At 45.1% G+C, this 25,065-nt stretch overlaps 1 long non-coding RNA gene across 1 annotated transcript in view; it reads right to left on the reverse strand.

Annotated features, from left to right (window-relative positions):
* Positions 1 to 6,554, reverse strand: part of LOC113967378 — a 13,231-nt gene extending 6,677 nt beyond the window's left edge. Inside the window, exons 1-3 of the long non-coding RNA XR_003534147.1 lie at positions 6,464 to 6,554; positions 3,805 to 3,988; positions 3,205 to 3,264 (exon numbers count right to left, since the gene is read on the reverse strand). This is a non-coding gene — a long non-coding RNA (uncharacterized LOC113967378). The remainder of the gene's footprint in view (positions 1 to 3,204; positions 3,265 to 3,804; positions 3,989 to 6,463) is intronic.
* Positions 6,555 to 25,065: the final 18,511 nt, after the last annotated feature.

Consider the following 25,065-nt stretch of genomic DNA (forward strand, 5'->3'; position numbering starts at 1 on the left):
CAGTCGGAGTTAGGCAGGCTCCAAGACACCTCTTTCTGTGACATGTTACTGCTGAACTGACAACCAAAGTGACGCCCATGTTTATTTTACAAGAGCTGGGCTTTGAGTTCCAGATCCCAGAATCAAAGGATTATGGGTGGGTTGCTACAACTATTAAAAATATCAGTTGACTCCAGTCCCTGCACTGTGAGAGTCCTGACTCCCAACAAGAATGGGAATAGCAGGAACAGGATATGTATTAGTTTGACGGTGTCTCGTTTGACGGTGCCTCTGCTCAGGTGTAGCAGAGCTGCTGACAACTCTTGCTGTACCTGTTTCTAGGACACTCGGTATTTGGTCTCCAGAAACACCAACCTGCACACACACAGCCTCTGCCTCCTGTGCTGTGTCACCTGGGAGCCACCATCCCTCGGGAGAAGGGGGACCATCGTGGCAAGGGCCAAGTAAATTTGGATGATGTGACCAAGACCAAATGATGCCTGAGATTTTGGCATTCCAGTGCTCCTAGTGAGGAGCTTTGTTATGCCATGCTCTACCCAGGGGTCACCATAAAGGCTCCCCACAACTGGAAACCAGCAATTCCAGCCAGGGATCAGTGCTCCCTTTGCCAATCCCCTCTCCACCCCTCTGCACCAGTACGGAATCCTCTGGATACAACATCCCACACACACCACTGCAGCACAAATCCCACTGCTCTCCCCATCCCAGAGCTTTGCTCCTGGCAAAGAAAAGCACAGTCATGTTTGTTAAAAAGGGAGATGGCATGAAAAGGCAATCCCTGATCACATCCCTCCGACCTGGGTTTCTGAGCTTTTAATATCCGTCCATGTCTGGGACTTTCCAAACCCAGCAGAGCAGGCTGGGGGCTGATGAATGGTAACACTCTGACCAATTACAAAGCAATTAAAAGTCCCGCCGAGAAAGCTTTGCATATGGACTTTAATTATTATACCACAGTCCTGCCAGAAAAACACAAAAGAGGATCTCGGGCGGCTTGGAGGATGCATATGGCTTGTGTAGGTGGAGAGACCTAAGAGACTGTTACTTTGGGTAGGAAGTGGATTTTCCCTCTCCTATAATCTTGTTAAATTACCCTGGTTTTAAATCAATGATTTATATCTCCCTCTTCAAATCCAGAGGGGAAGAAAAACCCCAAACCCTCTCTAAACAGCCAGTGTGTGACAAGCAATACATTTTCACTTTCATTTACCCTCACACTGCAAAGTTCACTCAGCGAACCAGAAGTGTTATAGGAAAATACTGGGAAGGAGTAGTTAAAAAGAAAACCTTGGCTAAAATGAGATGGAAAACAGATTTCCCAGGTTAGGTAAGTATCAGAAAATAATACATAATGTTAGACATCTGAAAAGGGAAGTAGGAAAATATTTAAAAATTTGCATAACCATTTGCAGCCTAAGAAAAGAACAGAAAAACAGTTTCATTAGGAAAGGACATTTCAAACAGGAGGCAGTGCTGGACCTTCCTGGGAAATGGCCATACCCTGTGTCCAGCATTGACTTTTTGTGAGTTCCTGTGTAACTGGCTGAGGACTCCCAAACAGATTTTCATTTGCCATTTGGGTTTCAGGGAGTCTTCCTCCCTGCTACACCAGTTCACATCTGTGTACGTCTGGAAGCTTCCAGGGGGAATCATCTCGTAGCAACACTCACAATAATGAAATAGACTCGGCACAGATCTGGGACCGAGGCCACGCTGCAGCCCACCTGCAACAGGGAGCACTCTGAGTCTATCCAATTAACATCTCATCAACCCTCCAGTTTTGTGAAAGCCCCACTGAGCTGCCATTGAGCACCAAAGCCTTTGTCACTTGAAAGCCAACCATGTCCTCCTAGGCTGCATCAAAAGAAGGGTGGACAGCAGGTCTAGGGAGGTGATTCCTCTCTCTATTCTACTCTTGTTAGACCCCACCTGGAGCACTGTGTCTAGCTCTGGAGACCTCAGCACAGGAAGGATGTGGACCTGCTGGAGCGAGTCCAGAGGAAGCCATGGAGATGCTCCAAGGGCTACTGCTCTGAGAGCTCTGCCTTACAACCCAAATGCCCCATGTAAGGTATCACCAGCAGTGACAGCAGAGAGGAACTGCGTGTCCCAGAGCTGGGAGGAAGCACTGACATCACCCATAGACGTCTTTAGCTCTGCTGACTCACTGCTCTTCCCCCCAGCAGGAACAACATCCAAGCACTGGGAGCATTCCCACAGTAGCCTGTGTCACCGCTGCTGGAGCCGTGGCTGAGCAAGGCGTAGGGGAACACAAAAAAGCCCCTTTCTATTTCTGGACCCTGGGTGAGGTGGATGGGTGGAAATCACCAGGCTCCCAGTTCCCGTGGGAAGCCATTAATAACCTCCTAAACACCGCCACATCCTTTAACAATCGTGCTATTATGGGATGCTGAGAGAGCAGCCATGGGGTTGGTAAGCCCACAGGGCTCCTTCCCCCGCGCTGCCCACCAGGCACTGCCAGGACAGTCCCACCGTGCCCCAGCCCTGGCACAGCACAAGATGTGACTTTGTGTGCCTGTCCCCACTGCTGACGGCGCGTTTGGAAAGGAAATCCCCCCACGTGGCCTGGAGGACCGCGAGGGAAATAAAGCCATCTGTTCATTGAGACAGACCTGCTTCAAACCAATTAATATAAAGAGCTTATATTAAAGGGTCTCGCTTCGATGCAAATCCCCTCTTGTAAACAAACCTTACAGGTCCCAGCTCCAGTCTCCAAGGCAGGTCCCAATCTGATTAGTTACTCCACATGCCTTAAATTCCCCCTAACCAATGAATAAAACTATCTTCTTGCTGACATATATTAAAAACTTACTGAATTTCACCTTGAGGTGTCCTTTTCAGTGCTATTTAGTGAAACTGGGACCTCTCTGGGTGAAAAACAAGCAAATTAATTTGTTTTCTTGGCAGTAGTTGTCCTCCAGACCACCACCCACACAGCACAGCACAGGACCTCCACCACAGCCCAACACACACAGAATTTTATCTCCCATATATGCACCACTGTGGACTAATTTTGGATGCCTGCCTAAAGCAGAGCACACAGGGCAAGGTGTGCAGTTCAGTATATTAAAAACAAGAGAATGAATTAATGAGAAGGGAATTCAGCAACAGTTTTCTGCCATTCTCCAAGCAGCAGCCCTGGAAAGCACCTGTGGGAAAAGCACTTTCTGTAGGTGAGCTTACCTGGGCAGGATGAGGACTGAATGTTGCTGCAGGAACACACACATGTTGGCTCCACAGACTCTGGAAAAGCAATGGGATGAGGAAACAGTCACCCCTATGGAGGAAATGCATTTGCTGACTGATGGTTGTAAACATGGTGAGCACCAAACTGGATCCACAGGCTGCTCCTCCACAGCCCACGGAACGCTGAGGAAACTCTCCGCAGCTCTTTGGAGCAGGAGCCTTCCATCCCTCCACAAAGACCCATTTTTTTTTCTCAGATATTTCTGAGACAAATGTCTTCTCAGTCTTTCCATTTAAATACACAAGCCTGAAAGTTCCTGAACTTGTAACAGAAACTGGCAAAGCCATTTAGCAATGTACATCCCTGCCCTTTTCAGCTTCAGCCCTGCCCTGCCCCACTCTGCTCCCCACAGCAGGGATGTGGTTCCACCTCAGTGGGCACATGCCCAGCAGTAAAGAGGGTTTGATCCTGGGTCAAAACCAGCCTGATTTTTTTCTCTTGGCTCATATATCACTTTTTCCTAATATGTTAAAAACAGACACAGAGAAGCAGAAAATGACAAAATTATGAGAGCTAACTGAATATTAAGCATACACCTCAATTATTTGCATTTCTTTCCTGTCTTCATAAGTAAAGCTGAGTCTCTAGATGGTCTCTGGGGTGTTGACACAGAGGTTTTGCTTCTCTTCTCTTGCTTCAAGTCAGATCCCCTTCACTCGGGAGAAGTCCCTTTTCCCAAACAGTAACGGAAATTTCCCAAACACAGACAAAATAATGGCCCTGCAGTAGAAGACAGAAAGAGAGGAGAGTGAGATGCATTCCTGAGGAAAAAAAGAAAAAAGCTTTTCATTAAAGGTGAACTCTACTGTCAGCTCCAGGACTTCCAGCTGGTACAGAACAAGGATCTCTCCCTTGTCCTGGAGGCAGAACAGGAAGTTTTGGTCTTACAAAAAAATTAACGAAATAGTGACATTGTGGGTGCCCTGTACTGAGCTGCCCTGAAGCTGCTGCATCAGGGAGTCTGATGGCAAGAGAAGAGCTGGTGCTGGGAACACTTGTGAATTTGGCATTGAAAGTGTTACAGAAAACATGCCATAAAGTTCCTCTGAGGCTTTAATTTCCCTCCCCCCATCTTCCTTTGATTTTGATCCCCTCCTTCCCTCGTGTCCTTTGAACTTTTAAAAAGGCACTTTGAAGAGATGTCATAAAGCAGTGGGTTTATTCAGGATCTCCTCTTTGATGCTCTTGCTGCCGCGTGTGAAGTGCGGCCCTGCAGGATGTGGAGCCAGAGGAGCCGAAAGCCGAGATGGAAAGGAAAGGGCAGAAAAGTGAAAGTGTGGACACAGCGTTCTGCAACAGCTCATGGACACAGGCACAACCTCACATTGGCTTCTGGGCTACAGGGACCTTGTGTGGTTACACCCATTGTGCTCCTCTGAGGTCACTGTGGGCTGGAAAGCTCAAGGGGGAAGTGATGGGAATGAAGGAGAGGGGTAGCTGGCTTGGAATCCTTCTTCCCAAAGGCCATCCTGATCTCACTGCAAGGTTACAGATATATGACAGTTACACACACACAGGTGTGATGTCCCCATGGGAACAGCCATGTCAATGTCACGTGGAGAATCTCTGCCTCCCAACACCCAGGGATCAGCCCAGCAGCTCCAGGACTCGGTATTGGAATCACCCAGCAGCCTTTCCCACCTCCAGCTGTTCCAGTCATAAAAGGCCCTGCTGTCAAACATGCCAAATGTTGTTAAATAATCAAAAAAGTATTAAATAATCCTGTGCACACATACTACACAATCACCAAGAACAGGCATTCAGCTTCCAAGCCCATCCCATTGGAAGACAATGACGCTGCCCAAGCAGAAGGAAGTGGCTGCAGAGCTCAGCACCAGCACCAGCACCAGCTCTTCAGACCCAGGGAAAGAGCATTTTCCAAAGCCCCCCTTCCATACTGGAATATCTAGAAAGCTCAGAATCACAGAATCATTAAGGTTGGAAAAGCCCTCTAAGGTCATTGAATCCAGCTTCACTGCAGCCCAGCCTTAGGCTGGGTGACTTTTTTCCCCTCCTGAATGTCTTTCTGAACTAAAATTGGACATTTCCATGGTAAAGTTGGTTTTGCAGCACAGGCCTTCATGGCACAACGCCACCAGTTGGAGCCTCTCAACTTTATTTAACCTTTGCATAGGGAATTGCATTAACTCATCCAAGAGAACCTCTCGGCAAGGGAGAAACAGATGTTCAGGCATTAGATAAGCTACAAGCAAGTCCATGGCTTTTATCAGCAGGGGCGTGGGTTTGGGGTCGGTTTTGTAATTTTTAGTGGTTGACCAGTGGTAGGAATTATTCAGAAATAAGTGAAAATTATCCTGAAAATTTCTTGAGGGTCTTTTGAAATGATATTTTTCTTCAGTTGCTCCTTTTTACCTGCAATATCAATTTCTATTATTTTTTTCAAATTACAGCCAAGTATCTTCTCCTGAGACTGAATGCAGATGCAGCTGGAATAGGAAATTTTAACTTGCTTCCAACCTGGGAATTTTGCACTTTAAACTTGAGATAAGGAGAGAACTTCATTTTAAAGACACATGTACCCAAACAAAAGACAATTATACTTCCAGAGAGGCCACCCCACAGTGCTCCTGAGAAACAAGTACTGCAGAAAATAGCAAAATGTAAAGGCCTAAGCAATTCTAGCATATATTTATTAAATTATTCCCATTTAATACACTCCTAGAATCATAGAAACACAGAATGGCTTGAGTTGGAAGGAACCTTAAAGATCACCTAGTTCCAGCCCCCTGCCAGAGGCAGGGACACCTTCCACTATCCCAGGTTGCTCCAAGCCTCAAACTTGGCCTTGAACACTCCCAGGGATAGGGCAGCCACAACTTCTCTGGGCAACCTGTGCCAGGGCCTCACTACTCTCACAGGGAAGAAATTCTTCCTAATATCTAATCTAAACCTGCCCTTTTTCAGTTGAAAGCTATTCCCCCCTTGTCCTGTCACTCCAGGCCCTTGTCTGAAGTTCAGCTCTCCTGGAGCCTTTAAGTACTGGAAGGCTGCTATTATATACATATATGTATATATATATACATATATACAGAGATGATATATACATATATATACACACACAAACTCAAATAAGGAGATTTGGGGTATTACAACCCCTCTACACTTAGGATTGTCTTCTTGAGACGTCCAGAAGAAAGGCCAGCCCTTTTTATAAACACCCAAGCAAAGCAGTACCTGCACTGCCCCAAAGATCTTACAGAAGACAAGGGAAATCTGACAAAGCCACCAGGGTTCTTCTTGGTGCAGCCAAGTAGCCTTGGGAAGCACCATGGCAGCCTGGTTCCTCCTGCAGCTGCTCCCTTCACACAAGCATCCTTGAGGAAAGCAACCAAAGAGAAAAAATTTAGGTAGTAAATGAAAAATGAATATTCAGTGAAGGACATTTTGTGTTACAGTAGATTTTTTTTAAAGACACATTCAAAAAACAAAAGCTGCAAATATAAAACCTGGCACTACAGAGAAACCCAGCACTCAGCCTGTCTGCATCAGGCTACGCAAACAGCACCCAAAACTCAAGCCCTGAGGTTTTTATCCTCCTTAAGCCCTGCTCCCCCATTCACATGGGGCATCTCCTCCATGTTGTGCCTGGGGCTTCCCAAGGACCTTCACCAAGAGGAGAGGAAGGAAGAGAGAGCTGCCCTGCCATGGCCAAACCCATTTTGCAGCAAAGTAGGTCAAATTGAAATGCTTTGCGCTCATCTGAAGGTCACTACTGTCTCCACAGCCTGTGCTGGGCAAGCTAAAGTGTATTTACATTGAGAAGATGTAGAGAGGTTTTGGAGCTGGAAGTGGTTAGAGGAAAAACAAGCTGTTAAAGAGAGCAGGAGCAGGAGCCTGCATCCGAAATGGTGAACGCCAAGGGAGGAAAGAATGAAAAATCCCAAATATCAGACATTTCCCTCAAAGGGCAGGAGTGTTAGTCCTGCCCTCCCTGCTCCTGGTAGCACTGGTAGGTGTTCCTGGTACAAAATACAGCACTGACAAGAGGTCTTGGGTAACATTTGCAGAGGGCTTTGACATGGAAAGCCTGAATTCCCCTTTACAGAGGCAAAGTCTGACAAAAGCATAATGGAAAGAGGCTTCTGACGGACAAAAATTGACTCCCTGGCACATGCACAAGCCCACGCAAACTTTCCAGCCTGCCCTCCAAGTGTGAGCACTGGTGTTTCCATTAAGTGCCTGAGAGCTCAGAAAGCATCCGGAGAAAAAGTAAACTCATGATTAGACTGAGCACGACTTTTTCCTTGAATTTCTGCAGAATTATTACAAGTAGTTTTGCAACAGGAGCAGAGATTACCCTGGTCCTTTTGTGGGTATCTCTTCTGATTGCCCTAAAGATAAGAACACAAATGTAGCCATTTTAGGGTATTTGTCTGAAATCATTGTTGGGAAGATCTGTCAGAGGAGACTTCATATAGAGGTAGAATCATAGAGGAAGAAATCACAGAATTATTCAGGTTGGAAAAGATCTCTCAGACCACCAAGTCCAATCATTCCCCCAGCACTGCCAAGGCCACCACTAACCCATGTCCCCAAGTGCCACATCTACATGTCTTTTAACATGTGACTCCTCCACTTCCCTGGGCAGCCTGACTCAATGCTTGACAACTCTTTTGGTGAAGAATTTTTTCCTAATATCCAAAATAAACCTTCTCTGGCACAACTTGGGGCAGTTTTCTCTTGTTCTATTCCTTGTTACTTGGAAGACAAGACGCATCCTCACCTCGCTACAACCTTCTGTAGAAAACAGTTTGGAAAGAGCTCTAGATCTGGAGCCACACTGAACTTGGGGAAAGCCCAAACCTAGACCAGGCTGCCTTCCCTACCCCTGTCCCTCCAGCATGATCCCACCACCAAGGTGGGCACCTGGGAGCCTCAGGAAGGGGACACATCTTGACAGAGTGGTTACATCATGGCCATCATTCACACATTGTAGAGACTATCTCCTCTGCCCCCGTGCATGGCTGTGAAAGCCATAGCACTGCCTGCACAGGAAAGTTATGTTAGAAAACTAATTAATGTAGTTTGGCTGTCTTCTAATGAAACTCGGCAGCTGGAAGCAGGCACAGAGCCAGTGCCACGTGACCACTCAGTTCTCCCTTGGACACGTTTCAGGAATCTCTTTGCTGAAGTATCCAGTTGTCCTGCACGACTCTTTTTCCCCCCAAACTGAACTAATCAATGTCTGGCTGCAAGTTATCATAGAGGGAGGGGGAGAAACGTGCACGGAAAAGCTGTTGTACATCAACCGCTGTGTTATAAATACGCAGGCGATGCAGCCATACACAGTATTTTACTCCTCCATTTATCTCCCTGCGAGCAGAACGGCTGTAAGCGGATGAGTGCCTGCCATGGAGAGCAGTTCTGAGTGAGGTTATTGCATTCTTGACTTAAGCCCATTTTTCTGGTTTCCATGCAAACGTCAATGAATTTTAAAAGGGAGCATTCAGCCCGGACCTTCTGATTCAGACAAAACACAGTATCTCTCTATATCAGGATTATACTCTTGCTTGGCAGAGGGAGGAATCCAATGGATTTCTCCTCCTCTCACTGTTACACCCCCCCGACTGTCCCACACGTCCCACTTACCTCCATTGGTTGCTGCAGCCATTCCCATGAGCGCCAGGCAGGAACACACACTGTAAATGCACAGGAATATATATGCTTGCACCTCATACATGTACACACAGACACACGTACAGGTGTGCCCGGGACCAAGGACGGCAGGAATGTAAATATGTTTTACGCCTAATTATGGAAAGTACTTTGGCAGGAGGCGGCCGGGGCACAAAGAGCTACTATTGAGGTTCCTCAAGCTGTGGCCTCCATTCAGCACACAATTGACAATATTTAGACAGTATGGGCTAGTTCCTTCCTTCGCAAGGTAACTTCCTCGTCTGGCAGCCCTCGGGCAGGCTGTAAATGACCTTGTGTTTAAGGACAGTGTCAAATCAAATAAGCGGTCAAGGGAAAACCGCGCCTGCTCGCCTTCCCTGCATCGCCACCGTTGGTTTTCCGTTCTCTTCTTTCTCTTCAGGGTACTGGCAGCTCCTCAGGTTCAGCAGAGCTGAAAGCTCCATCAGCAGATGCCCCTGTGCTGCCCAGCAGGGAGGCAGCAGACAGAGCATGCTGGGTGATCCCACTGCCCAAAGCGGGGGAAAAAATGATGGCATGCAAATGAAGACTTACTTATTAATCCCAAAGGAATTTCATTTGGGGTTTTGTCTCTCCCACCGCTGATCTCCCATTTCCAGCCTCCCCCAGGCAAACATTCTCCTATCAGATGCCCAAAGGTTTTCTGGTCTTTCACTGTGCAGCTTCATTACCAATCCCTTCCTTGCTGTCCGTGCCCTGCTCCGATCTGCCTCCCATAACACACGGTTCCAGACCACAAGGCACATTGACTTCTGGAAGTCTGGCTCTAAAACCAAATAAAAAGCTTTTCATTGACACTCAAGTGTAGGTGCAGCAAGTCAAAAGCCTTATTTTCATGTTTTACAGTGCTCCCACCTGAATAAATTCATTTTAAGTGCCACTTTTCCATTTGTGGATTATGAAAGGTTGGGAGGTCTGGATGCCATCACCAGGGACCAAAAAGCAATATATTACCCACTGCAGGAGTCTGTCAGTGCCTCTGTATCCCACAGTCATCATCACTGCAGAGCATTTTAAAGCACTTACCCTGAGCTTGCCTTCGACACACGGATGGATGATGGACATCAGGTCTGCTGCTCACAGGGAGGGGCAGGCAAGTAGCCATAAAACTATGGTGGGACTAGAATGTGACATGGCTCAGTGGAAAAAAAAAATCACTAATATAAAATATTTCCTAATCCACCCACCTTCCTGCTCCCCTTTGGAGCAGAACAGCTCCATTGTACTGCAGGGTTTGCTCAAGGCAGAGCCTGTGCAGGGAAGGGAGGTCTTGCACCATCCCTTGGTATGAACACACCCCCCCAAATCCAACCAGGACTTTTGCAACCACCCAGTTTAGATACAAGTGCAAGTCTGCCCATTTCCAGCTATAGCGCTCAGCACCACCTTAAATTACAAATTACATGTTCCTGTGGGTGTAAATGCAAGTGTGTGAGGCAGATGTAGCACACCAAAAGCTACAGTAGAAATATGGAGAAATAAAGTGGCACAGGATTGTTGGCTCTGCCTGTACTTAATTTTCCAGCCCTTTTTAATCATATGGAGCCATAGCTTAGGCGTGTTGGAGCATCACTGGCTGCTAACCCAGAGGATAAATGTGCTCTGTGTGCCCAGCTAAAAGATCTGAAAATCTGTCCACAGTAGGAACATGCACCATCCTATCAAACACACAGAACATCAACAAGCTCAGCTTCTTCCATGGAGGAGGATTCACCAGGTTTAAAATCCAGATCACAGGGATTCCAGAAGCAAGAGGTGCTCTCTCAACCTGCTGCCTCCCACTCAGCACATGCAAGGTTTGCCACAGCCCTTGGTGGCTCTCAAGGAAAACAGGGAAGGTTTGAGTTTATTTCACTTGTGCAAGGAAACCCCACTGACAAATCCAACAAGAATTCGGCTGAGGAGCTGCAGCATATGGTTCCTCACTCCTCACACACACAACCCTCCACAGTAATGCAGGGACAGAAGCACTAGGTGGCAAAAAAAGCCAACAGGTCCTTATTAGTTACACTCTGGAAATGAGCACTAATGTCTGTATAAAATTTCAGGTACTTTAATAACAACCGTGATGGGCATCAGCCCATATCCCACCAGCATGTTTAATTGTTCCCAGTGAAGGATAGAAGTGAGGGCTCACAATTATACAAAAAAAAAGGGGGAGAAATTGTTCAATCCCAAATTGTTACTGAATAAATATTACCAAAGTAGAAACAATATCTTGCTGGATTTCTGTGGACCATTTCCTTCCTGGTAATGGCAGTGTAATAAAGCATCAAAATAAACAGTAATCGAAAAAATAAATGGCTGGAATTGGTCTGTATTCCAGATGAGAAACATCTGCAGGGGTAGATCAGCAGATCTTTTCTCTTTTTCCTGGGCAATTAGTTGGACAATGTTGTGCTCTTATAGGTAAAATTATTCTCCCAACCTCTTCTATCACCTCATAAATTAAACCAGTATTTTTGGAAAGGAAGGAAAAATCAATAAATACCTCTAGATAAATAAGAGCAAAAGACTCCCCTAGATGTAGTTGAGCCTCCTGCCTCGTGACTGTTTCCTGTGCAGCCCTCCTCATTTCTAGCTGTGTTTTCTCAAAAGGGTGGGGGGAAAAAAACAACCCTCAAATGCTTTAAAATTTAAAAATAAGATTATGATTTTTCTTATACTAAAATAAACATAAAATAACAGATGGATTAGACCAACGTATTGACTGTCTGACTTGTCACAGACAATAAACAAGGACAGTCTCATTAATTTTGGAACCACCACTGCCAATTACGAAAGCATTGTGTTTGCCATACACATTGATTAGAAAGGCTGTTTATTTGAACTAATAAAGCAGTAAATGAGCTGAAATTGTCTTTTCTTTATTTTTAATATGATAAATGGAATAAACTATGAGTACATCTGTTCCAAGCCTCTTTTCCACAACATGTTATGTCTGAAAAGCCTGAAAAATGTTCCTTTCTATTCCAACATTTCAAAGTAATGATTTTCTGCAAAGCATCACCTACAAAACATCCATCAGGCTTACACAGTTTAATCCTCATTCTGCATTTAGTTCCCTTTCTGAGCTAAACCACATTACATGGGAGGAGAAAACAGGCATTAGCCTACAGATAAACCGTGGGCATCGCTGGCTCAGCACCCCGGGGTGCTGAGATGCCATAGAATCATGGAATCATTTATGTTGAAAAATACCTCTAAGACTGTCAAGTCCAACTGTTAACCCAGCACTAAACTAAGTCCCCAAGTGCTGTATCTACATATTCAAGTTGCCAAGGTGATTTCCTTCAGACAAATCTATGTCATGACAGTAGGAAGAAGTCAGAGGGCCAGACACATGCTCTATTTTAGCCACAAAACTATTTTTCATCTCTCATTCTCACTATTTTTTTAAACTGTGCTGCTCAGTTCTGAGTCTCCCCCCAGAAGGATAAAGCCCTAGTCATCTAGAACAGGGATATGCACACAAACCTCTAGGATTTTAAAAACATTTCCACCAAATAGTAAAGAAAAGACCCTACACAATCTGTGCAGCACTGCAGCAGTCCTTGCTCTACTGAGACACCACCTTATGGCATTATTCAGTAAAGTAAATGCTGAACCTTCTTTTTGCCCAGGTGTTATGATGACAAGAACATGTTTAGGTAGATCCATGGTCCAGTTTTGGGATCTCCCAGGACCAGTCCAGCTGGAGCTGGGAATAGACTTGCTCCCAGCACCACCTCTGAATGGGAGCTCAGTAAATCAGCAAATAAAAAAAAAAATTAGCAGATAATGAGCACCTTTTTTTAGGCTGTGGTCAAGTAATTTGCTTTGCTGAGAAGGGATTTTTTTATTGTATTTAGTGGGTTTTTTACATCAGCCACGTAGAAGTTTCTACATAAAGGAAAAGCAAACAGCTGAGAAGTCTTCCCTGGGCTTTGATCCTCCCTGCAGAGAGTAAACCATGAAGTGTTTGTTAAATCCTAATCCGATTTAAAACTGCTTTTGAATGCTTTAGGGGAGGAAGTGCTGGCTCTCACTGTCTCATTCAGCCCAGGGTTTTAAAGCTGTGTTACTCTGCCTGTGCAAAGCCAGGATCCCCCTCCCAGGCAGCTGTTGCTGTGGCCAAAAACACCCACCTCGAGATAAAGCTCATTCAAACTGGAAGTGAATACATCTCTTCATGTGGGCACCATTCTGCTCCCCATAGAAAGCTCTGTGCAGCTCCCCAGTAACTCAGCTCTCAACTGTATAAAGCAGGGGAACACAGTTCAAGCAAGAGAGAGAAGCTGATTGTGCTGGCAGTCACTAAAACACACATTTAACAAGGCAAGTTGGAGAGGTGCTTAACACAAAGTTATTCCCTGATGCCCAGGAACCCTGAGCACCACACGGGCATCAGCACATGAACACACATCTCATCTCATGGAATATGGATCCCAACATGCCACAGCAGGTACCAGAGCTACCAAGGAGTTCTCATCCTGGGCAAAGCCTGGGCAGGCCTGGCTTTGCTGTGACAGACTCTGCCGAGAGCACAAGCCATCCCAGCACCAAAGAGCAGCTTTCGACCCAAATCTCCTAAAAAGCATTTATGGAATGTAGATACAGATGAGTATTTTTTAACATATGTTGAACTTAGCACACAAAACAATTTCTACTTTTCTTTTAAAAATACCATTTCAAAGGGAATCAGTATCCAGCAAGCAGCAAAAAAAACTAGTGCAATGATTGTTGACCAAACTGTAGCTGCAACATCTTTCCCACGGCAGTTTCTCACATTATGTTGGTAGATGCGTTTTAAGCCACCCATTGTTTATTCCAATACCTTTTTATTCTCTGGACCCCTCAGATTTGTTGTCAACAAAGAGATTATCTGGGAATGAAACTTAGCATAGGTACACCTGTATGACTCCATTATTACGGAGTCAGAGAGATGTAGGACCCTGCTAGACCAGGAGCCAGAATGACAACCCTGGCTTCAAAGGGTTTATGAAGGAGAAAACCAGGAACACTGAAGATTTAGGATCCTCACATCTGGATTCTGTCACTGTAGCAGGATAAAACAAAGCTGTAATCCAACCTTCTTTGGTCAAGTGTGGATCAGAAGATGAGTGTACACAGCTCAGTGGGTCGCTGTTTTCTGTGAGTTCAGTCCCCTAAGAGCCCGTTAGGAGCAGAGATTTCAATACGAAAACTAGGGCCCCAAGACACCAGGATTAGAAATGTGCTGGCAACTGGCAAGATGAACAGTTTCCTTGGCTGGAGCCAAAAAGCAGCAATTTTGCCCTGGAACTGTTTATAAATCCCAGCTCCAGAAAAGCTTAAGAGGCTCAGTGTGACCACTGACACAGTAAAACCAGTCTGTGTGTTTGCAGGACACAGGTGTCAGTTCCGGGGTGATGGAACAGTGTGGATCTTCAGGGACAAAAACAATCTTCCACGTGCCAATGTACACTCAGTCATGACTACAGTCCCCCTGTTACTGGATCCCAGCTTAAACGGGGTCTAAGAGCTGCCTCAGCCCAACAGCGAATGACTTAATGTTCTTCAGGGAGTTTCAAAAGGTAGGAGTGGGGAAAGGCAACAGCAGGACCCTCCCCTCCTTTCCAAAAGCAACTTCTAAAGAGCAAAGTGACCTTTACTTCAGGAGATTGTGCTTATGTAGCAAAAATGTAATATTTTTTTTTAAGTGATCTCTTTTCAAACAATTAAAATACACGCCCACACCATATGCAAGGATGCGAGTCAAATCTCTGCTTTACATCACGCACGGCCCTTTTAAATGACATCTCCTTTTTCCGGGGTGGAAAATCACAGTCAGCATTTGTATATAAATATTATTACACAGCTTGAATGTAGAAGCCAGGAAACAGAGAGTGCTGCATGACAACGTGCTAAAAATTCCTTGCTGCATTTTTTTTGTGTGAAGAACCCAGCACTGTTTGTACAGGAATCCCATTGTCACACACACGGCGTTGTGCTCACAGCAGCTCACATGGGACCAACACGTTGTCCTAGAACCAGAGCACAACAGCACGAAGGAAATTGTCTGCTCATCTTCTGACCTGGTTCACTGCTCTTCTAAAAATTACAGATTAGTGTAACCTGTACCTACATTAAATCCCAGGCAATTGTTGCACTCTGACTACTCATATGCCTACGAACAGTAACACGTTAATTAGGAGTGTGAACATCTCCTTCAAAAAGTAGATGAAGAAACCATGTTGGCACACATTCTCTTTAAAGTAATAATAGCATTATTTATCTTAATAATATTACTTTATTTTAATAAAAGTACTTTTTAATAGACAAATTGTCAACCACAACAGTCCTGTTTCATAGCCCACAAGTAACTGACAAGGCCAAAGACTAGGACTTTGTTTTGGGCTAAGATCAAGCATAGCATCAGTTTACTGTGCAGTACCTCGAGCCTGTCTGAGTGGCATGAGATCCTAATTTCTCCTGGGACACTTTAACTGAGCTAGAGAGACAGTACTTTAATAGTCCAGGGCTTTTCCATCTCCAAGGAACAAATGACAACACCTGAAGCTGGAATCTCCAGCCTCCAGTTCATCAAACCCTAATCCCCTCATATCAAATGGTCAACTCTCTGGTGCTAAAAATACCTCGAACTGGCCGACGCCAGCTCTTTAACCATCCATAAATAATGGTTGGTTTTTTGAAAGCCACACACTTCCATGTGTCCACAATGTGCTGCTTGACTTTGAAAACAAAAACACTTCCACTGGAGATACACACTGTTCCATTAAAAAAGTCGATCCAATCCCTGAGGCATGAAAACCTTAAATGGGGATAAGCCACGTCCGGAACACGCCGATCACAAATATCCAACCGACAAAACATTGGGCACTTTGGGGATACTGCAGCACTGACACTAAATACTTTCTGTTTAAAAGCACAAAGATAATCAAATATAGAGTAAAAAAAGAAATTCCGTCACAGACACACTGTAGGACTGGCAGGGCATGCAAATGCTGGACAGCCCCTCCTTAGGGTTGTCCTTAAACAATCTTACTGGGTTCCTGCTGGACAAATCAAAACTGACTTGTCAAAGATGCTAAAGTTACTTTGGGCTTCATCAGAGAGCCTGGGACAGAAAAGAAACAAGTAACATCCCCGTTAAGTGCATGTTTTTGGAAAAAGATGTGGTTGTGTGCTAAGGTCCTGCACAAGATGTGAAAACCAGGAGACGTGGTCATTTCCATTCTACCTCTGGTTTCACTACTCTACAAATCTCACTATAAATTGCTGAAGAGCAACAGCAAAACCTTCCCCACACCCTTCAGAGCTTCCAACATCAAAGCCCTTCAGCTGAGCCCACGGAGCAGCTGGACCAGGGCCTCTTACCTAAAATACCCTCAGGATCTTTCAGTAGGACAAATCCACATAATTTTATTATTCATATCACTGAATTTGTCTAGGTATGACAAAAAATTTCGAGGGTTCCCTGCCCCTTTGGCTGCCAAGCTCTTGTCAGGGATGTCAATTCACAGATCAACTATGAGAATTTAACATTCCTGACAATGCTGGAGGCCAAGATTTGATTTGATTATGAAAATTCAGGGTTATTTCTAGACTTTACCCATCCTGTTTCTAATAACTTCAATAACTGAGACAAATTTTGAGGTGAAATCTCAAATCTCTTGCAACACATGCTTTAATGAAAAGAAATTCACAAAACCAGTGGATAAATAGGTCAAAATTTTTACAAATAACTTTTCCCTTCTACCTTTAACCCTTTCAAAGGATACCAGACATAACTCAATGGTCTTGGAAAGTGTTAGCATCCATTAGATGGACAGAGGACTTTGCTTTAAAGCTGAAAAAGTTGGGTTTGAGATTGGACTGAAACATAAATCTCATAATTCCAAAAATTCTGGGCCAGAAAGCTGTTACATATTCTTACACCAGTTCCTCCTGTCTAGTTTTCCATTTCTCAACCATTTCCTGTTTGTCCCACAGATAAGAAAAGCCCCTACACTGCACCGTGCACCAAAACGCCTGTGAAGACGTGCACAAGGACTTCAGAGTATTTTCCCTCAGAGGAACTCGACCGTCACATCCCATTACATTTGGAACTCGGGCTATTTTTGCCCTGTGCATCATTCAGTGCTTGTCCTCGCTGCCTCTCGCCTGCCAGGACGATGACTAACTTTCTCCCTTCACTTGTTCCCTCCACCCCTGAGAACATTCACATCCATCTGGAGTTTCTCACAACAAAATATTTTTAAGCTAACCAAAACACTGTAAAACAGGATCAGCAAACTCTGCTTGCTCGTCCCTGTGTCCTCCCAGGTCTTGGCACACACAGCACCGGCCTCGCAGCAGAGCTGGTGCCCTTGACCTTGGGCTTGGGGAGGGTGGAGGTTCCTGTTGATGCCAGCATGGCTCTGCAGGGCACTCGAGTGAGGACTCTTTGACTTGGGGGCTACACAGGCCTTTTCTTAATCAATTAGATCCTGTTCAATCACAGAATGGGTTGGAAGGGATCTTAAAGCTCATCTCATTACACCCCCTGCCATGGGCAGGGACACCTTCCACTATTCCAGCTTGCTCCAAGCCCCATCCAACCTGGTCTTGAACACTTCCAGGGATGGGGCAGCCACAGCTTCTCTGGGCAACCTGTGCCAGGGCCTCCCCACCCTCACAGGGAAGCACTTCTTCCCAACATCCCATCTAACCCTGTCCTCTGTTAATATGAATCAATTCCCCTTGTCCTGTCACTCCATGTCCACCTTTCCGACTGCTTTGAGACTCACTTCAGCCCCCAACCCCAGCAGAAAAAAAAGGCTCTGGAAATGCTTTACCCAAACTACTGGTATTCTACTCAAAGAGTAGGAAGCTGAGGAGAGGCACAAACAAAAGGATGGTATTAAATGAACAACATGTAACAGTGCTAAAATGCAGCAGAGGACACAGGCTTCAAGGTGTGGGAAAATCCTGATAACCAGGAGTGTGTGGCAAGGAGAGGAGGGAGAAGACAAGCCAGCTCCAAGAGGGGTGTCCAAGGCTGGCCTGGACATGCCACTGCTGGGAGGGGCCAAGAAGGTCCTGGACCCTGCAGGGAGGGGGTGCAGCAAGCCCTGAACTACCAACACCACTCACCCTGGTCCCATGGTTTTGCCTTTGTGTACCTCAAAGTCAACACTGCATTCAAATATTGAACAGTTTGCTTGGATAAAGTGACACAAAGCTGATCACTTCCTACCCCCACATGGCATCAGCTTGCAGAAGGGCTTCCCATACATCTCCCCATGTTGTACTGGGGCTTCTCCCAACAGCACAGAGGTCCTGAGCCTGAATCCTCCTGCCAAACCCCAGAACTGACGTGGTGCTTTCCCACCTGCCCCCCACAAGGCCAGAAAAACAGATCTTTGAAAAGCAAACTATTAATAATTTCAAATACTATCTGCTTTTGTTCATCAGCAGCCAGGCTAATTACTGTGCTGAGGAAATCCATCACCTGAAAGGTGTTGAGCTGTTAATCTTCATGCTGCAAGTCCCTGGCATTGATAAGTCACTGACTTGTAGGAATAAAGAAAAACTCTGAAGTGAACCAGGAACAGCAGAAAGGAAGAACAAGAAGATGCCCAATAAAGAGCTCATAAGTAACAAAGCAAGAAAAAAAGCTTTTGAGATCCATTAAAGGCAAATCATTTACATTTACTTTTCCTTCTGGTGCTGTTCTAAGTTTCCACATTACTGCACCATTAATTAGGCAAAACTACAGGAAACGATGGGTATTTTGACAGAGCATCAAGTGTTGGACTCGGCCCAGCAAAGCTGTCATAACATCCTGATATACAACATGAGGGTGCTGTGGGCTGATGGGGTTTTTAAAGAAAAAAATAAACCACAACAGAACACTAAACCCCAGTAATTTTGTCAAAGGCAACAGGTTAAGGCCACAACGAAAAGTGGGGTTTAAGTGCAAAAAAAAAATTTCCTTTGAAATCATAAATTTTCCATCTGTAAGTTTTTAATGGATATAATCTGGGTATTTTCAAAGCAGGGACAGGAGGAAATTAGTCAGGAAAATATTTAAGTGTTAGAATATGGTAATTATATACAATTATGTGACTCTGTAATACCCAACGATACTTCAAAGAGGGAAGGGCCGGGTTGATTTTGTTCTACTGCCATAGCCTGTGGAGGAGTAAACATATGAGGGATGGAAAAACAGGGGGATCAGAGCTGATCCTGCAGGGAGAGAGACCCCCCTCACCTATGTCCATCAAGGCAATATTGGGGGAAAACACACTATCAACCCACTGGAGTGTTCACACTAAACCTTAATTTGGAACAAACTTGCACCAGTTCCCCAAAGAACAGTTCTTTCCTGAAGGAGCTTTAACTTGAAGGAATATTTTCACTTGCAACTTATTTCAGCAGTTATAAATCATGAATGAAATGTTACATTTCACCCTTTTCCTTTGTGATATATGTTACAGAGACACTTAACTCCAAAAACCAAAACGAGTTAAAAATGACTGTGTGGGACTGAAAACAGAAGCCACACAAACCATATCGATGTTACAGGGCTCAAAGGAGCTCTAGTTAAAATATGCAGTTAGTTAATAATCACCAATCCTGGGGAACCAGCAAAGAGCTACAGTACTGAATGATTTTATGGTATAAAAAACCCCAACCCAATTGTTTTTCACACAGCCCCTTCTACCCACAGCACGCAGACAACCATTGTAGCTAAGTCTTTGCATTTTAAACTTTAACCTCAGAAATAACAGAAATTACTCCACAGTAATACCATTAACTATTGCAGCAGCTATGCTGGGATTATATATGTGCCTTTTTGCTCCAAGTTTCATAAACTGCAGGCCAGAAATGCAAGAGGAGAGAGACATTCACGGTGCCTGGGCAATCTGGCTGCCAGCTCCAGTGATTTATCCATTTGCATTGTAGGACTTCAGCTCTTTTAAAAGAAACAGCCCCAACAACTTACCCAACAAATCAAAACTAATCAGTCACAAAAAATATTTTAAAGCTGGCAACAGATTATTTAACTGAAGAGGCTTCAGAGATCGTTTCGATGTAGTTTGTTTTGGGGAAAAGCTCAATTCTACAGAAGGGGGGAAAACAAGAATATAACAGTAACTTATTTGACCTTTTACGCTGATCCATTAATTCAGTGTGGCTGTTTGTGATCAGCATCCCTGTTTATATCAGGTGGAAGGTAGGCCTTATTCCTTGAATTGAATTGCTATCTGTTTTTGATCACTTCAATATATGTGCAGAAAGCCAATTGATATCTAAATGTTTGTTTTGTTGTTCATTAGTTACATCATGGAGCCTGCAGTGAAAAGTTATGTGGCTTTTTAGGAAGGAATTAGAGGGTTTCATATTCAAAATGTATCTGGGTACTAGCAAGGGTTTCAGGAAAGGATGCAGCATTTTCTCAGGCTGCTGCTGCAATAATTTGTAGCTCTCTTCATGGACTGGAGAAGTGAAAACAATCCCAATACTCAGATTTTTCAGGCTCAGACTGGCCTACTATAGCAATACAGACACCAACAGGCCTGTGAAGCGCTGCTGCATGGTCAACATGACTTTTAAGGTCAGGACTTTTCCACAGTGTTGCTTTGTTTTCCAGAGAACACCATTTCCTCCATATGAAAATTTGTTTCTTAGTCACAGGTGAAGTGACCGGGTGCTGAGAGCACTGAGCCAGCAGGTACCAGCTGGTGGCATCAGTTCTTCCTTGGCATTTAAAAAGCAAATATACACCTATCCCGTGCCCTTCAATCCATTCAGAAAGACAATTCCCAGCTGTTCCAGATCCAGCAGGGACAGACTGTGCCCTGCCAGGGGACCACTTGCCTCCATCAAGGGCATTGGCCACATCTGGCAGCAGCTGGGCAGATTTGCCCAAAGAGGTGGTGACAAAAGGGACAAGAGTGAAGCCTCTGGTGGGCCCAAGGGGGTTCCCACAATTTAGGGTATTTCAGGAGTAGACTTGTTAAAACTTGCAGGGCTGAGCACTCACAGACTGGGCTATGGGAGAGAGGAGCTGGGCTGCCCATGTCCCCCACCCATCGAGTTCCTGCATCTCCAGTAGGGACATGGGACAGAGGAATTATTCCATTTGCATTATTGAGTTGCAGGACAGCCAAGCTCCCCTGGCAGACCTGCCAGGGTCCCCATACATGGGACGCTTCACAGAAGAGACCTTTGCCTCATCACATCTCAGGAGACCTGGGGCCAGGGCTCCCAGGCACTCACAGAGAATGTGGATAGCAACACTTCCCCTGCCCTGAAAATATGTTTGCATTTGTTCACTTAGTTGCTAAAAATGCTCGAGTCACATGGGAACGCCTGGGAATGCAGCCCAGGAATTTCGTTTGTAAGCAGAATTGTGTTTCTGGAGACTATTGACCTGAACCGTAAATAAATATTCAGAAAAAAAAAATAGACATATCCCCAACTTATGGCCCTTGAGATGATCTAGTCAATCAGAAATGGCTGAAATATTTCCCTCACTGATCTACTATCAAGTGCCTGAGTCCTGTAGGTTGGAAAATAACCAACAGCCCTTCCAAGAGGATTGAGTAGCAGGTCCAGTTTCAGATCTGGAGCCTAAGATGGGAAAATCCATATCTCAGACTTAGAATCTCTGCCTGATAACAAGCGCTGCTGTTCTGCCAGCTGGACAGCAGGAAGGATCACAGCAGCCTCAGAGTCCTGTTTATCCATTACAACCAGGCTGTACCTGCTCTCTGCCCTGAGGATTTGTGCAAACCACAGTTCCGCAGAGCAGCTGGTCCAAAATCCATATCCTGGTCAGGTACCAGCTGCAGAACTTGCATTTATCTCAATGGATTTTTTGATCCCAGTGAATGGTAAATTGCTCTGATATAATGAGTTCAGATTTTGAGACAAAGAAACAGCCACCACACAGCAAACATAAATCAGAAAACATCTTCAAACCAGCAAAATTCAAAAAAACCCAAAAGCAAAAGATGGTGCACTCAGGTGGAATTAAAGTTGCCAGACAAGTCAGATACACTCATAAAAAATAAAGAAGTTTAACACCCAAACCTTCAAAAAAACCCCTTATATACCTTATATGTTCAAGGCCAGGTGGGACAGGGCTTGGAGCAACCTGGTCTAGTGGAAGGAGTCCCTGCCCATGGCAGGGGGTGGAATGAGATGAGCTTTAAGGTCCTTTCCAACCCAAACCGTTTTAGGATTCTATGATTTACCACTTTTTGAGTCCAACTTTGCTGAACAGACTTTTGTTTAGGTTTGCTTCAGGTCTTTTTATACCACTCATAAGGAATTGGTACAGTTTCCCACCATAGAATGTAGCTGCAGCACCAGTTCAAGACAAAAGACCATCCCTTACACCTGAGTAAAATATTCACATCTTCCCTGAAAAGAAAACTGAAGCCAGTTTCCAATCCTTGTGTTAAAACTCAAAATAACACTGAATGTCTCCATAGCCAGGTAAGGCCACAGAGCAGAACTACAAGGGAAGGAAGGAAATGAAACAGTTGGCGTTAATTATGCAAAACAAGATGTGACTCCAAGGATGTGAGTAATGTCTGGATACAACAACAGGTGCCTGATAAGAGAGGAGGAAGGCCAGACCTTTCATCTGTGCCGCAGAAGCGGATGGCTGTGAGAGCTTCATTTGGAACAGAGATAACGATTCTTAGTCACCCCCAGGGCAGTTTACAGAGTTTATGAGGTGATTTCATAACGAGAGGGGATGCACTGCCCTGTGTCGGGGAGCCTGGCTGTGGGGGAGAGGCCCCTGCTGTGTGCCAGGGCATTTCAAGGCAGCAAGATAAAACACAGGAACACTTCCATGATGCATTGCTGTGCGGATGAGCCCAGCACTTCTCTCTACCCAACACATACAGATTCTGTGACATCCATCCTTTTTGGGTTACAGTGGTGGGCTTACTTCCTGCAGAGGCCGGGGGAATCCAGAAGGAAGCTCATGAGAAGTGGCATCTCTTGGGGGAGCAAAAGGCTCAATCATTTCCCATCCTCCCAGATTCCTCCAATCTTCAGCTCACACACAGCCCTGTGACACCTGCACTCAGCCCAATATCTCCACAGCTAAACAGACACTTCTGTTTTCTGTTTGGCATCTCTTTTGTAGCACCTGAGTTCTGTTTGGCATCTCAGCACAGACCCAGTTCAGGTTGCAACCAAGAGCCCACGATATCATTGCTGACAGCAGCCACCATTTTCCCAACATTTTTGTCATTCCACACCAACCCCCTCTTATTTATCTCCAGGCATGACAGACCAGCACAGTAACTGCTGGTAGCAATGTACAAGGGGAGGGGAATTCCTATAGCAACATCCAAACTACTTATCTGACTTATGTATGACAAATATTTGGCACAATTCATCAGTACATTATCAGTAGGATAATCTTTCCTACTCTCCCTATGGCTAGAGGCATCACAAGCATCTAACACATCAGGAATATGTGCTGCTGCCCCAGATGGATTTTGCAGCAATGCATTTCCATGTAAGGTGCATATTGTGTCAGTGGATTAAGAGATAAACATTCAGTTTTCCAGGTTTTATCAAGTATTTCTGAGTTAGGTGATAAAAAACTGAAATTCGCTTTTTTCACTGTTAATAGGAAATTTTAATCTACAGTTTCCAACACTATAATTTACACAGAAATGATTAACAAATAATGAGAAGGAAAAAGTTCTTCTCCTTGTATCACCAACAGAGGGCAAAACCATTCATATGGGCACCCTTTGGTTCCAAGGTTACAAACCACCTTTTCCATAATAACTTGTACACAGTGCCAGCAAATTAGAAAATTCCATATGCAGTATCACTTAAGACAGGGAATTAGCTACTTCCTCACGCAGAAGTGCTGCTTCCACGCCGACTTACCGTAAGCCTCCCAACACCAGCCAGAAAGGATTTGGAGGAACACGAAAACCTCAGCAGATAAAGTCTACACATCTGCTCCTGATCCAGCTTAAAGACAGTAAAATGCCAAGTGGCCAAAGATTTAAGACAGAACATGGCTACACATTCAAAACGCCTCCAAAGCCAGAGTTACGCGTTCCCCGGGGGGTTGCACTTTCACTTTCCTAAATTGCCTGCATATTTGCTTTTTTCTGATGGCAGATTAGGAACCCTGCATTTCCTTAAACCGCCAGCTTTGGGCCAAGACACACACGCCCTGCCTGGAGCTCTGCCAGCCCGCACTCGCACAGCCAGATCTGGAGAACGACGTTCCAACGTGAGCTGCTCCGAAGGGAGCCCAGGAGCCGGCTGCTGGTGACTGCCAGGCACTCACACAGATCCAGCTCTCCCAGGCCACTCGGGCTTTTCCATGGATATACAAGGACAAAATTAAAGAACTTCAGAAGGAGCAACGCAAGTGTGGCAGTGCCACAATTCATCCCAGGGAAGAAATCATGTTAAAAAATCTACAGTCATTTCAGGGTTTAAATGTGCATGAAATGAGCGAGCAATTCATTTCCTGCATGAGAAAAGAGTGCAGAGTTTGGTATCATGAGCACTGCCAACATGTATAAGCGTATTACATGTCCCAGGATAAGTCTTGTTCCTCTTACAGCCTCAGTTTCCAGAATCCCACGATGATAACACCGCACTCCTCCCTAGCACTTTATCAGCCCCAGAACCCTTGTTACAAGGACGGTCTCCTCCCTACAGGCATAAGAACTGGGGAGATTTGGGAAGCAGAGTAGAGCACCAGGTGTGCAGCAAAGATGGGGAGACACCAGCCCTCCCAGCACCGCAGTTCAGGCATTTCCAGATCCTCCTGTTTGCAGAGGGAAGTCAGAGGAGCCAGGAGGCTCCAGAGTGCAGATTATCCACCACCCTCACACCGGGCTTCTGCTTCAGTGACCCACAGCTCAGCTTCAGAATCTTGACTCAGACCCAAATCCAGGTCTGCTGGTACAAACAGGAATTGGAGGAATCCACATGCAATTCCAAAGCCTGAGCGTAGCAACCAGAGTAAGATCTAGCAAGAAAAACCTCTGTCCATAGGGCACAATTAATCAAATATTTTAAATGTCTGTTAAGGATAGAGGGAGAGGGAAGAGGTGAATTAACTCCAACAATTACAATCTCACAATTCT

The sequence above is a fragment of the Neopelma chrysocephalum genome, unplaced genomic scaffold, assembly GCF_003984885.1.
Source record: "Neopelma chrysocephalum unplaced genomic scaffold, ASM398488v2 Primary Assembly neopelma1_63, whole genome shotgun sequence".
NCBI classification, from domain to species: domain Eukaryota; kingdom Metazoa; phylum Chordata; class Aves; order Passeriformes; family Pipridae; genus Neopelma; species Neopelma chrysocephalum.